The following is a 14,675-nucleotide window of genomic DNA, read 5'->3' as shown; positions in this document are numbered from 1 at the left end:
AGGTTGCTAATGTCTTACAACCTGTTCAACCACTTTGTTGGATTTAATTTTCAATTTCTATGAGAGAAAAAACTAAGATTAACAACATCTAACATCTTAATGTCAGATGTACTGTAGCTGAATAATGTTTCTGCTTGACCCATTGGCTAGGATCTACTTCTGTACACAGTATTTTTGTTTGATACATTTTGTAGTGATTGATACTTCACAGTATGGGCAAATCCCCCTTTACTTTACTTTCTCTTGCTTTCATCACCTTATTGTGTAAACTCATTTAAATGATCCTTCACAATCCAATTCTTTCAGACACAGTGGCCTTAGGTGCAAATCTGGTCTTTAATTTACCCAAACCAGAATTTATTTTCCACAGGTGCAGCCTCACACTATTTTATTTAGCTCTATCTTTGTTTTACAGTCCCATCCTGCCATTCATCAAATGGCTGTCTCAATCTTTTCTCCGTACCCAGGGACACAAAAACACAAAAAACCTAATTCAACTCCTCACTCTGTCACACCCTTGTGACAGTTTCTACACCTAGAACTCAAGTAATCAACAGCTCAGGCGCACCCTGCCCCTCCCTGCCCTCTGTTGCTCTCCCTCTCTTCTCAGTAATGACATATCAATGTGGCAGACAGGCAGTCAGACAGACATATGATGCATGTGTGGGGGACAGATCCATCACATAGTTAGTTTCCCACTCAAATACATCCATGTCGGTTTATATATCCTCTGATAGCAGGCGCAGGCTGCGCTTTCAAGCATCTACCTGCTCCATCAGCCATCCTCTATAACTCCTACTGCTGCGCTGGATGTATTTCTGCACACAATCTGTGTCTGATGTTTCTGCTGGGTAATTTTCACGGGGCTACAGTTCAAGGAATTTGATCAAAGGGCTATTGTGTAAGAGTCTTTAAAAAAAAGAAGAAAAAAAAACTACAGTAAAAGGTCTGAGGATTGTCGCTAATACTAATGAAATCACATTTACAGAGAGTTAAATTTGGGGTTTTAAGTGCTCTAACTGTCCTTCAAACACCTGCATAACACTGGTTTGAGAGGTTAGCTGCTGTGACACACAGTTCACTCGTTGTTGTTATTGATTTCCCTTTATTAAGGCCCTTAGGAGTCTGCAAGCTATTACTTGGATCAGATCTGTAGCGTTAAATTAAAAGGCTTTCCAAAATGGCCTGGCTTTTTCATACCTTATCTTCAGTCATGCCCCCTTTCTTTTGTATGCAAAGATTTCCTTTGTCTATTGTGTGAGCTGCTGTGGTCGCCTCTTTGTGTTTGCGGATGCTTTCATGTTGGCTGCTGTAAACAGAAACAAGTAAGGAGTTGTCTGAGGGTGTGGCGTGAGAGGGTCTGATTATAGCCCTTCCTCTGTCTGTCTCACACCTTATAACAACTCCTACCTTGTGTTACTGGACGGCGCCTTGCACAAAAAAATCTTCCCCTCCAGACAGCCGCAAAGCACCTTCCACACCAGACTGTCAGCCTTTGAAACAACTGTATGAGACCATTTTTCCCCAGCAACAGCGAGTTATTAAAGGCTAAATGACAAATGACAAGGTAATGACGTGTGGCCGGCCCTCATGCTAGTGGTAATAATGCCGCATTGGTACAATGGGCAGCAGTGAGGAGGCTGAGAAAATCACTTAGCAGGGGTACTGAACTCACATACAGTAATGATGAGTACAGTAAGATGGCTGGACTGGGGTTGTTGAGAAGTCTTCCTATAGAGAAGGAGAAGGCGCTGAGGTGTTGATAACTGCGTGTGTGTGTGTGTGTCTAAGCCCATACCTGTCTGCCTGTAGAATATTTGTTTTCGTCAGCAGCAAAAAAACAAAATGCTCGCTGAGCTCACTGTTTTCCTACTCCCTGATGTGTTTTAAAGCAATAAACTGGCAATACCAATATTTCAGCCATCACTAGTGCTCTAACAGTTCTTCTGTGTGTTCACAGATGGAGGGATAGGTCCTCTCAGGGTTGTTGTCTCATGTCAAGCGAACGGACAGACAGAAAGAGATGGGTGGCAGAATGTCCGTCAGAGCCAATTAGGTTTAATGAGAGTAACCAGAGCTACTGAAAGCTGCCAGATGACACAGAGAGCCTTAGAAAATATCCAGAATGCTGGACTGAACAACATTACATACTGGGTGGGAATCTGTAGCTCGTCACTGGTAACACCCAGTTTGCCCTGTGGATTATTGAGTTGATCATGTTTCAACGGAATGATTCCTTTGGACAAATAATAGATCCTGGGTTACGTCAGTGTATTGAATTTGTGAAGAACCAAATTTTCGGCTTCAACATATCTCCACTTGTAGTGGTTCACACCCCCTTTGACCTCATTTGTCTGCATAATCCTTTGACACTCCTGAGGATGCATATTAAGATATGTTGATTTTTGCTATTTGGAGCTGAATACCCTGGGGCTTAATACCAGTAAAGGGGCATGAGAGGCTGCTTCTTTTGTAGATAGATCTAGATTAATCCGTGATATAGGCATCTGAATTCCGACCCCACTGTAGCAGCTGTAAAGAGGCTGATATGCAAATTAAATGGGGTATGGCCAGGTTGACACGCCCGGCCAAAGAGCCACAATACGAAAAACAAGGCCAGATTGTGGTTTACGAGCATTGCCAGCGAGGCTGCAGGAAACAAAGGCCTGGTCATCCAACTGTGTTATCAGGGAGAAAAGGCATCTGGATGTACATGACTGAGAATCATAGAAAGAAAATGAAAGGGAGTGATGAATAGTTATACGTTCAAAAATAACAATGAAGATTCTCTTCACTGGCATGCTCTGGCATTATCAGTTCATTAGTCCATGTGACAGACAGGGTTGACAGTGCTATGCAAAATATGTTCATCTGGTTCCCCTTACCAAGCAAAACAACAGGCTGAGAACCTTAGGGCAGGAAATGTTAAAGGTCAGATGCTGCCAAATAGATCCTAGGACCACATTAAAATAAGTTGTCCCAAGAAAGCTGAATTATTCTAAATGAAACACGGTGAAACAGTAAAACCTGATATTAAAAAAACACAAACTTATTATTCTGTCTGTGAAAAACGTGTCACCTGTCTATGTCTGCGAGGATCCGCATGGACCTACGCACATAAATATATATCTGTGTGAAAAATGTTTGACCGAATTATGTCGTTACTACCGAGGGCCGATTCAAATCAAGCGGTACCAAATTTTGGGTGCCTGAGAGCGTGTAATCGCAAGCTTATCTGTCCTCTCTGCATATTGACAGAGGGAAAATTATAAAAATGTGGGTACCGATACCGGTACCCGAAATTCAGTTCCGGTACCCAACGGTACCTGTTTTGGATACTTACCCACTACAAAAAAATGATTTCAGTTGTAAAAATATTTCCAAATCTATTTATCCTATTTACTTAGAATTTTTGTTATTTATTTAGAATATTTTACACTCAAAAGAAATTGAACAGAAACAAAAATAAAACCCTTCCCAACCTATTAAATTAAATAAGTAGTTCTTAGCCACTGTAACTTTTATTCTTGTATTTGTGTATTAATCTTTTTTTGCCTGTTTTATTTTCACCATGGGCGTTTTTAATTGCTCTTTAATGTTTCATGTAAAGCACTTTGAATTGCCTTGTTGCTGAGAAGTGTAATGTCAACAGCACCCCCACTGCTTTCGGCTCGCCGTTAATATCATTTTACAGTGAACGGTGTCTGCGTGAAGTTTTGAAAAACTGCAACCACACTTGAAACCACTTCATCAGCGTTTCCGTGACTCACTGTGACTTCAACAAAACTGCAGAACAGACGTAGTTTGCTTGAGTTTACTCTGTCTACACACCTTGTTTGTGTGTGTGTGTGTGTGTGTGTGTGTGTGTGTTGTAGCTCCGCTCATTGTCAATATGCAGTGAGGACAGATAAGCTCGCGCTTAAAAGTTCTCATGTAGCCTACCGAAGTTCGGTCTGTAACCAAAAAAGTACAAAGTTTGGTACCCAACCCTAGTGCACGTTACTTACTGGACTTAATTTGCGCCTTCACTGTTTTAAATAGGTACTCCAACTTCCATAAAGAGACAGATCAAAGCAGATCCCTACTAGTGTACACCCCCCCCCCCCCCACCCAACACCTTCAGTTTGTAAAACATGCTTTCTATAAAAACTATTAAGTCTTAAGCCCAGGCAGAGATAACTGTTCTGACATCATAATTATGATAATCATCATCACATTCAAACAAAACTGTATGTGTAAAATTAGCCTAGCACTCCTTCTGCAGTAGTCATGTAGGCTAGTTGAACCTCGTTTGATTTTACATCGGACCCAGGCATCTCCGCGAGGGACCTCTAAAGGTCCGCGGACCCCTGATTTCCCGTGTTTTAGCATTCGATTAGATATACTTGTCATTAATCCCCCGGTGTTCCATGTTGTACTGAAGAGCGCCCCCCCCCCCTCCCAGGGTCCGTCGGAAGGAAGGAGGAGTTTAACCCCACATTGTCTGGGAGGAGTCCGCAGTCTCTTGGCGCTCCGTCCCAGGAACATTTGGTCTGGAAACAGAGGAATCGTTGAAGTACGCTTCATACATTTTCGATTTTTATGTTTCTGGTGAATGCAACAACGTTATACTTAGCGGTCGCGAAGAGGGAAGCACGTGAGTACTGCGAGAAGTATGTTTCATCAGAGGAGACCGGTGAGTCGCCAACGAACTTCTTTTCCAGTCACGTTGTTTTAGAGTGATTCGGTCCGCTCATGTCTGTGTAAAGGCTTTGTCGGCTGCAACACCTAAACGCATCTTAAATCAGGACTGTCTCACATAGTTTTGTGTTTTAAACAAAAGTTTGGGAAATGTTCGTGTAATATTCGGCACTGATTTCACGAGTGACTTGTCACTGGTTAGTTCGAGCAGTAAATCTCGCTGCAGCAGCTGTGACTGAACTCATCAGGCTGTAAAAACAAAACCTGGTGAAAGGCGTTTTATTGTTAGAGTACTACACCGTGGACCACTGTAAAAAGTACAGAGTTCATCTGTGTGTATTGTCCTAGAGAGAAAGAACGACCCCTGTTTAAATGTATAATCGTCAGATATTAAAACAGCCAGTGTGAGTGCTGTTTTTTTTTTTTTTTTTTTAAACTTTCCTCATGAATGCAATATGCGGTTGGTCTTTTGTGTGGTGTGAAACACAATTTGGTATGATGGACCTAAATTGAATTAAATGCATCCTCTAAGCACGCTGAATAATATCTCCAAACCAAAGGTATTTGGGTGTCATTCTATTTGACACAATAAATCACTTGAGTGCAGAGATGTTCAACATGTAGCCCACAGTAGTATCAGTGTCTACTTATTGCTTCTTATTCTTCCTTCTGATTTATGCACAGTGTTCTGCTGTTGTGTTTGGATGGGATTTACCCTCAGCTCATTGTTTGGCCGTGTGCTGGGGTGGAATGGCTCTGTAGCCACATACTGAGGTAACAAAAGGGCCCCAGGACCCCTGAAGTGAAGGGCCAGCACAAAGAAAACAGATCTAAGGAGTAGGAGGAATGGCCGGGCACTCCTTTTGGCATGGTTGGTGGGTCCTCTGTCATGGAAACCCACGTGGGAACGGGTTAGTCTGACTGTTGTGCTACCTTTGCACACAACTGAGGGTTGGAATGATAAAACCACAGGCTAATGTTTGACTCACTGAGGCTGGCTGGCTCGGCCATTGATCTGTCTGTTTGAGTTCGGTCTTGAGGAAATGTGATATTTAATGGCAATTAATGGGATTAATGATGATTGCATGATGGATTAGATTAGATTAGTGAATGCACTCTAAATGGTTTCTAATCATTTACTTGGATTGTTTTTATCCAGGGATTAGGCTCAGCCCAACATCACACAAGAGAGTCTTCCGTTTATCTTTCTGGTGGGGAGAATGTGATTGTATTTTTTATTCCAACACCCCTCGCCTGTTTAATCAACTCTACAGAAATAGTTATTCACTTGCATACTTGCGGCTGTTCTCATGTGTGCACCATGTTTTGGATTTTGGAGGCCAGTAACAATAACGCCGGGTCAGAAGCCGTGGCACCACATGCACGTTTTTGCTTTTGCTTTTCACATTTTTGCGGCAAAGAAATCCTCGACCACAAGGAACGTTATGTTTTTATTATTCTGTTTTTCCCCTGTTTGGGACGAGGTCTAGAATCAGAGTGATACTAATTGAGTGTGGCCTGTAATTTCCTTTTTAATGGGAAAAAAAAACAATTGTTTGCTTGTTCACTCTTTCCTTTTGTGACACGAGTTGCGAGTTAAGACTTTTTGCTGGCAGGACTGTCAAGTTTGTCAAAGTTGTTTACCAGTGGTAAAAGGGAAATGTAGTTACCCTCTCTCTGGGTGGTGCAGAGCTGCTTCGCAGGCATCTACAGCTCATCTCTCTTCCAATTTAAGTTGAAGAGCTCAGTAACGTCATGAAACGGGGACATAATCACCACAGGAACTTCCCTCCATTAAAAGTTTGAGACTTTGGAGTTATAGAGAAGAACAATTTGACTGTTGTAGTTCTCCTCTCCGCAGACGATGTAGAAGGTTGTGTGTGTGCGACTGCCGGTTGTCGTTAATTCTTCTGAAGCACACTGGCCGAGAAACGCCAATGTTTCATGTCTTCTCCCCGGCACATTTTTCTCCATATAAGGTGGCGTGCATGTGACTTATCAGGCATGGGTAACATCTGCGCTTATTGTCACACAGGGATGAAGGCTTTTTCTGCCTCTAGGTAGAGGGGCGCTGCAGGGGAAAACCAGAGAGGTTACACATAACTGGTGCATCTTCGAAACAAAAGGATTTGAAAAGGATCAAATTGAAATCAACTTTCTGTCTTTGTCTCAGCATGTTCACTCCCTTGATTACAATGTCCTTTCAAGGCTTCTGTTTAAGTGTAGACAGTCCAGCCAGGCAAGCATAATGGTGGCCTGTATGTTTCTATTTCTTACTTCTGTGGTTGAGATTATATTTGGCTTTCAAAGTGTTTGCTACTAGTGTATGGCCAGCAGTGTCTGGAGTGGTTGCTATAAAAAGCAGGTGAACTGAAAGCTGGTGTTGACAGCGTCTTGGCCGAGACTTTTCATTTGCTACCGCACTCATCAAGGCGCCAACCAACACAGACATGACTGGCTTTGACCCCTTTCTGGGTGCACACAAGTACAGGTTGAAGAGCTATCACCAACATGACGTTGACATTACCAGTTCTGTGTTGTAGTGGCGGTTTGAACAAAAATAAGAACGAACGTGTGACAAAAAAAAAAAAAAAAAACAACAGCCAAAAAGAGACATGTACCTTCGCGCTGCATAATTCAGATTCTGATTGAATGTTTTGCTGTGGGTACTGGGTTGGCGTGGACACACAAACACACACACACACACACAACACACACACCACACCACACACCACCACACCACAAACACACACACACACACCCACACACCAGTTCACTCCAAGGGATTTGTTCAGTCGGCTACTTGTGTATCTGCTCAACACGAGATCCCCTGCTCGGCTGCACGGCCTTCTGAACCTTCTGTCCAGCTCAGCAGAGCAACGTGGTCTCATCAAGCTGAACCGATGCACCCATTCATGCCCCTCTTAACAGCCACAACTCCCGGACCTCTTGAGGAGATTAATGCATAGGTCTTAATTGAATTACACTCCTTCTGAGGTCACCTGCTAAATACTGGCTCGTAGAGTTTTCAAAGAAAATGAAGATTAAATGGTGGCAGGCGCTTTAACAATGTGTTGGACAAGGTAATGGATTAAGAGTTAGGTGTGGGTGATTGGGGTGAAGCTGAATAAGTGAGTTAGGTGGCTCTTCAAATGATGCCACACGACTCACTTGTGAGTAAGACTTCCATTAACCCCAAAGAAATAACTACAAGACATGTTATTACCATTCTTTTATTGACGGCCATATAAAAGTATGGAGAATGGTGTGCATAAGGAACAAAATGCCCCCATGGCAGCAGTTGAGTAGCAGTGCAAGTAATTCCTGCAAGCTTACCAGACTGCATACAATATTTCAGTCTGGAAAAGGTGCTACCTCAGCACTTTGAACCTGACCAAGTGATTTACAAGCCGTGAACGTACAAGAAGTAGTTTGATTATCAAAATGTATGAACAATAAAGCGAAGAGGACAAGTAGTATTGGGCAAAGAAGCTTTTTGCGTGTTGTGTGTGTGTGTGTGGTGTGTGTGTGTGTGTGTGTGTGTGTGTGTGTGTGTGTGTGTGTGTGTGTGTGTGTGTGTGTGTGTGTGTGTGTGTGTGTGTGTGTGTGTGTGTGTGTGTGTGTGTGTGTGTGTTTGTGTGTGTGTGTGTGTGTGGTGTGTGTGTGTGTGTGTGTGTGTGTGTGTGTGTGTGTGTGTGTGTGTGTGTGTGTGTCGTTCTTTCAGCACATTGCTGCTGTGTGTATACTATTTAAACCTTTCATTAAAAATTCAAGCTGGGAACAGTCTTATGCTGTGTGCAGTTGTTTTTTTGAATACCTTTTTATTTTTATAAAGACAGCACATTCTCTAGGTTATCAACAGCTCTGATTGTATGGAAATACCCCATTCTGCAGCCCCCTCTCCTTGGTTCTTAGCCCGCTTACCGTCAATCCAGAAATTTCTATTGATCTGCCCTACCTCGGCCCAGTAGCCATAAGGTCTCCCTTACTATCCCTGCCCTATTGGAAAGGCAAACACAGCTGGTGCTACAGGTCAAAGCGCTCGCTGCTTGGATGTTCAGTTGGCACCATGTGTCTTGTGTAGCCCCCCATAATGGATGGAGCAAACACCGGGTAAACATTTACTCCAACACATCCCACCTGCTCACCAGTGGGTGGAGATTTTGTCTTTGACGAAAGCTAGGGCGCTGCGTTCATGTCTTTGAATGGCGTGGTTTTATTTGTGCCAAATCTCTTTACAGTTTATAGTTAATTTAGATATCAAATTTCTGCATCACTTCTTCTGAAAAATGATAAATCAAATGTTGTAAAGAGCCGAAGGAAGGAGTGTTGTGATGTGCACAAATCCATAACTGACCACACATGGATCCTACTGTGTCCAATACACCATTCATCACAGTCTTCCTTTAGCACCAATATATCTGTCATCACAACACAAAATTGCTATAACTCTGCAGTCTTACGAGATATTGATGTTGTTTCCCTTCTTTTGCCTGCTCAGTAGTTTGCGCCACTGAACTGCTCTGGGCATGACGGGCCCAGATCTGCCAGGTTTCCTGGGCTTTGTGACAGACATGTAATGCATTGGGGAGGGTCATTGGCAGTCCTTATATTAGTGTTATGTTAAGGAACATATTTTTCTGCCTCATTAGTTCTCTCCCTGTCCAGCCCCTCTCCGCTTTAGCAGTATGTTTTGATCTCTGAGCAAGATAAGCTCTTTTCTTCACTTCTCAGTCTCCAGGCCTTGTCATGTTGGTTCAGTCATTTGGCATCCGGCCAGTGTAAACAGAGGCAGGGTCCTAATTGCTTTGGGTCAACGGCAATGCTGGCATCCACTCAGTGAACACGCTCAATTAAAGCTTTCTTACAAAAATTGAAGTAAATGTAGCCAAATAACCTGTTTCCTGGGGCAATATCATCATCAAGGCTTATTTGGCTGACAGGCCTCAGCTGTTAAAAGGAAATGTGAGTGAAGAAACTCATTGTAAAGCATGTCAAGATAAGAGAAAATAATAGGAGATTTAGGAACATTTTATCAGTTTTTGCAGTCGGTAAAATTGTAGCAACATAATGTGCATCATATCCTCTAAGTAAGGGAAGCCAAGGTGTGTGTGTGTGTGTGGGTGTGTGTGTGGGTGTGGGTGTGTGGGTGGGTGTGTGTGTGTGTGTGTGTGCATATTTTTACAGCACCCTCTGGATGCTCTAAGATCGACTAGCAGTTCTCCATTTCTCACTACGGTCAACTTAGGTTTCTTCATTGCCCAGAAACTTCCAACTTCACTTTTCTCTGCTCTCCTAGTGCCAAGACACGATCTCCCCCTGGCTCTTACATATGAGCTGTTTAACCCAGAGTTCACCCTCTGTGGCCCTGGTGGAACAACTTGCTCACACTGGCCGGATTGCTCTCCATGCCACCCTGGGTGCACGGCGCGGGTGGCTTTCACAGTTTATGGGCGCAGGTGCAAAGGACAGTCTAGACTTTTTTACCCATCAAGCCTTGTATAAACCAGTGTTTAGAAAAGAGAACTTTTTAGAAAAGCAGAATGATGCCCCCCACCCCCACACAGAGACACACGCGCACACACACACACACACAAACACACTTTATGTACCTTTTTATAGGAGCAAAAATATGTCTTTCCAGTCATTGTTGCTTCCCAGTTCTGCCACCTTTTTTGCCACCAAACATGCCATCAACTCACCTCCAACAAATTACATGGGCACAGCATTTATACAAAGTCAAGAGGGTCAACCTTATCGCCGTCAGGTTCCTCCATGGGATGATGCCTAGTCAAGCACATGACGCAGAGTGCAGGTCGTTGCTTAGCTTGTCGCAACCTGGGACAGTCTTGCAGTATTAATGTCTTCTTCTTCAAACGGTGTTAGAGCATATATCTGGGCTCACATAAATGCTGCTTTTTAAATGTTTTATCAGACCATGGGTTCACAGGCCTCAGAGGATTGTTAACACTCACAGAAAATCACTGCAATGTTGCAGAATCCCTTAACCTTATGGCGTAATATACCTGGCTTTTTGTCTTTTATGCTAAAGCTAAACTGTCAGGCTAGGACAGTAGCTAGTATGGGTCATCTGACTCAACTCCTGAATCCTTCCTCATGGCTTGACCCACTCAACAGGACTATTGTTGGCTTTTCCACCTCTCCCTGAATGTAGATGATGTGTGAGCGTGCTGTGTCTACAGTTTAGACTGGCTCTCTGTGGTAAAAGAAGGAGGAACAACTGACTCACTGTTTGTGTGTGTGTATTCGTATTCTTTTTAGCTGAATAACAAGAACTCTGTTACACGTAACTCTCTCAAAGCCTTCATCATCCATGTTGATGGAGTAACTGAGTGTGAACTGCCTGTTGGTTCTAACAGGATGAAGGTTTTGATCTCAATCTCATCTGCTTTCATCTCGACTCCTTTTGCTAGCATATCAAAGGGAAAAAAAAAACATTTCAGAGCATTTTTCTACCCTTTTTATATACTCATTGATATTCACCTTGCATGTGACAGGGTCTGGTTTAAAGTGAATGCGCACTGTAGTGAAGACATTTCTTATATATAATTTCCCTTAAGAGGGTGAAATTGTTTATTCACAGTCTCATGAGGTTAGTGATCCATAGAGCACATCCTGACTGGTGACTAATAGGTGGCTGATGTATCACTCAACCCACTGACTTTGGTGTCAAGGTTATTGCTAATCATTTTCTCTGTCATTACAAAAAGTATTAGAAAGATTAGTTTGACTTATTTTGCCTCAGGTATCTATGCTCTGGCTTGGTCCGTTTTCATCAGCGGTTGCCAATTATCTCAGTCCAAATGTCCTGGCAGAGAGTCAAACTGTAAAAGAATGACTTAATAACTGATATTTTCTTGAAGTTATTTTGAAAACCACCCATCTCTTTAGGCTTTCGTCCTGCTCCTCACTAGTCATTTTGTGTGTGTGCGAGTGACGGTTTTGTCTCTAGTGGCAAGCCCTGTGGTCTACTCGCGTGGAGCAATTGGCCTCACTGGAAACTTGTGGTTGCCTTATTTTTTTATATACTAATATAACAATATTACACAGTGCACAGTTCATACAGGCATGCCCAGGCTTAAGCTTAAACTATTAATAACAGTGTTGAGAAACGGCAGGACCTGGGGTTTCCTGACAGTTGAGATGATTGTTACAGTTCAGGGAGCTGGGTGAAAAGCTGTACTTACACTGTCAGGTTGTATTAGCCTTATGCATCATTTTTCTCTGTGTTCTTTGAATCAAATGTCCATTTATAGTGTAGCTGACAAAACTTTGAATTGAGATGTGGAACATTTCATTGTACCGTGCATGTGTGTGTGTTGGGGGTAGATGTGTGTGTCTGTGTGTGTGTATAGATTGTCTAAGTGCTCATGTTTGGTCCCAGACATGCCTCCGCTTTGGCTAAGCATGTTATCATACAATGCCACAGGCCTTTTAACCAACACATTAAAAAGCCAGAAGACTGCTCTCATTCTTTCCGATCTTTTACTTCCATATCATCATGCTTAATGTCTGGGCCTTTTGGCACACTGTGCATTGCATTTTGGCTAGCCACAGGAGTCCAAGGCAAAGATACATTGCTTAATAATATTGAGTTCAGTATAATTTTGTATATGTAGAGGTACATCAGAGCCATTTTGATGTAGAAAAAACAGCCTCACGTACTCTGCAGGCAAGTGATGTCAGGTTAGATGGTTTTAGCCAGTATATGCCTCTATGGTCATTACTGCTGTTTAAAGTGGGTTGCGGTGCATGAGTTTTGTACTGTGGAACACCCTGTTCCCTATTCTTTTGTTATCATCTCGCCTGGGTGGCAGCGCATTCTCTTGATCATTCAGGAGTTAGATAATCTGTGAATTTCTTCAGCAACTTTCTTTTCACCTTTCTACTCTTTTGTTTCATACCTTCCTCTCAGTAGGCGTGAGGGGAACAGTTTCTGTGTCTCCACCAGTAATGAGAGAAACAGTGGATGGATTGTAGTTAGCCGTTTGCCTCAAGGGTTGAGTATCCATCTCCATTCTGTTAAAACCCAGCCCTGCTTAGGAGGAGAGGGCTGTGAATAAATACCACCCTTGTCCTCTCATAATGGAACAGCTTGACCTTATTGACCTCTGCTGGTGGGAGCATCTGCCTGTCGATTCCGCCAGCCAGTCCCATGGGACATCACCCGGCAGTCACATCTGCCCGTGAGCTGTAATTCAATTGGTCGAGGAATTTATTTTACAGAATAAAAATTAAAGGACTGGCCTATAATTTTTCAGACACAAAAGAAGCCTGTCAGATCAAATATGCTGTTGATTTACAGTCTGCAATTGTGTGAAAGTACTTGTTTCTCTCTGGGCACTTTGCATGACGACTGCATAATGAGCGTGGCCCTCATTGACATTCTTGAGCCTCCCTATATGGATGGGATAATAATGAGTTTGGCAGGGGCCTTAATTTAATCCTGACGGTAAAAGTGGTGCACATGTGGCACAGCTGCTAGCGCTTAGCCAAGTCTTGCCGTGCCCTTTTGGATGAGGTGCCATTCGGTGCCCGCATTGGCTTGTCTCTGTGTTATCAGTCTTTATGAACCACATTCCTCATTGAAAAGGCTTTGCAAAGCCGGACAAAGAAGTTTGCTTTGCAAAGATTTGCCTGATTTTTCTGCTGCAGTTACAATTAGCTCACGTGCCCCTGCACCGGCATGACTAGAGAAACTGGTTTCTGTGTTTTTCCTGCCAGCACAGGTCAGTCTTTGTCGTAGTGTTTATTTAGCTTTTCCACTTAAACACAGAACTGCCTGCGTGCTTTGTCGAGCACCTGTTCTAGATTAGAGCTTGATAACGGCTTTCAGCTAATTCCTTGTGATAAATAGAACGATAAAATGTAATCTCCCCTTTTGCCATTTGGGCTCCTTAAGAGAGTAAGCTTTGTAGAATTCTTGCCACGATGTTAAGAGTCAAAATCTACATACAAATAAAAGGAGTTAGAGAGAAAGGCATTAACGGCATACGTGCGTCATCAAGCAAACTTTCTCCAAACTGGTTACACACAACATACACAAAGCATGTAAACTTATGACACAGTTTAGGGACAGAAACTGGTTCACGGGTTGTGCACTGACTAAAACATCTGCTGGGAAAGAAGCAAGCAGACATGCAAAGATGCGTCCACACACACTCACCACAGGTGTTAAACCTGTTTGCAAGCATTAAGCTGTCCTCCGACACAATGTGTCCAGTGCGGCCTTAATTCCCCCACCCCACAGACGGACACACTTAACTGCTTGCCACAGTTCGAGGCTAACGGCTCGTGGTTTTTTTGACACCCCGGGTGGTGGTGGTGGTGTTGTTTGTTGGCTGTTGTTATAAAAGCATGTCAAGATTGTTTAAAATATAAGGTCTGATGTATAAAGTACATTATCTTTAATCATGAGACATCTGTACAATATAAAATGTTCATAATATTACTTGCCTGTACATCCTAGGCAGATATTTAGGAGCCTGCTGGCATTCAGAGTAGCCTCGCACATTCAGAACTCGTGGCTACGGTGATGAGTACATTTGTGTGTGTGTTTGGGCCTGGCTCCTCACCAGCTGTCTCACCCATCATAAGTGCCTGCAGGATGCCGAGCCAACATTCTAGCTCAGATTTCTCCCCTCCTATCTGTGCTGTAAGTCTGCCCTGGACAGTACCATATACTGTATAGTATGACCAGCGAAGGGGCTTGAGGCTGCAATAATACAACTTGTTTTGGTTAATAATAACAGGAGCAATAGTGTTCCTTCTTTTCATGTAACAGTGATATTGAAGCTCAGCAGAGAATATTAAGTTTTCTCCCCATTCTATAGAAAGCCAGTAGCTGTGAGCAGCGTTACGTCAGAGGATGGTTACTTTATGTGGGGATTTACAGTACGTGAGCTTTCCTTGCATGTCAGGGAAGAACTGTTTACTAAAGCTGTACTTTAAGTGAGAGAGTTCCTTTTTTTTTT

At 43.0% G+C, this 14,675-nt stretch overlaps 1 protein-coding gene across 3 annotated transcripts in view; it reads left to right on the top strand.

The window, feature by feature from the left end:
* Positions 1 to 4,433: 4,433 nt before the first annotated feature.
* Positions 4,434 to 14,675, top strand: part of tiam2a (TIAM Rac1 associated GEF 2a) — a 73,524-nt gene continuing 63,282 nt past the window's right edge. For all 3 annotated transcript variants that reach the window (XM_032501061.1, XM_032501060.1, XM_032501056.1), the window contains exon 1: positions 4,434 to 4,675. The gene's annotated coding sequence lies outside the window, so the exon portion shown is untranslated. The remainder of the gene's footprint in view (positions 4,676 to 14,675) is intronic.

This window comes from Etheostoma spectabile, chromosome 20, assembly GCF_008692095.1.
Source record: "Etheostoma spectabile isolate EspeVRDwgs_2016 chromosome 20, UIUC_Espe_1.0, whole genome shotgun sequence".
In the NCBI taxonomy this organism is placed as follows: domain Eukaryota; kingdom Metazoa; phylum Chordata; class Actinopteri; order Perciformes; family Percidae; genus Etheostoma; species Etheostoma spectabile.
This window is presented reverse-complemented; position numbering and strand designations above follow the sequence as displayed.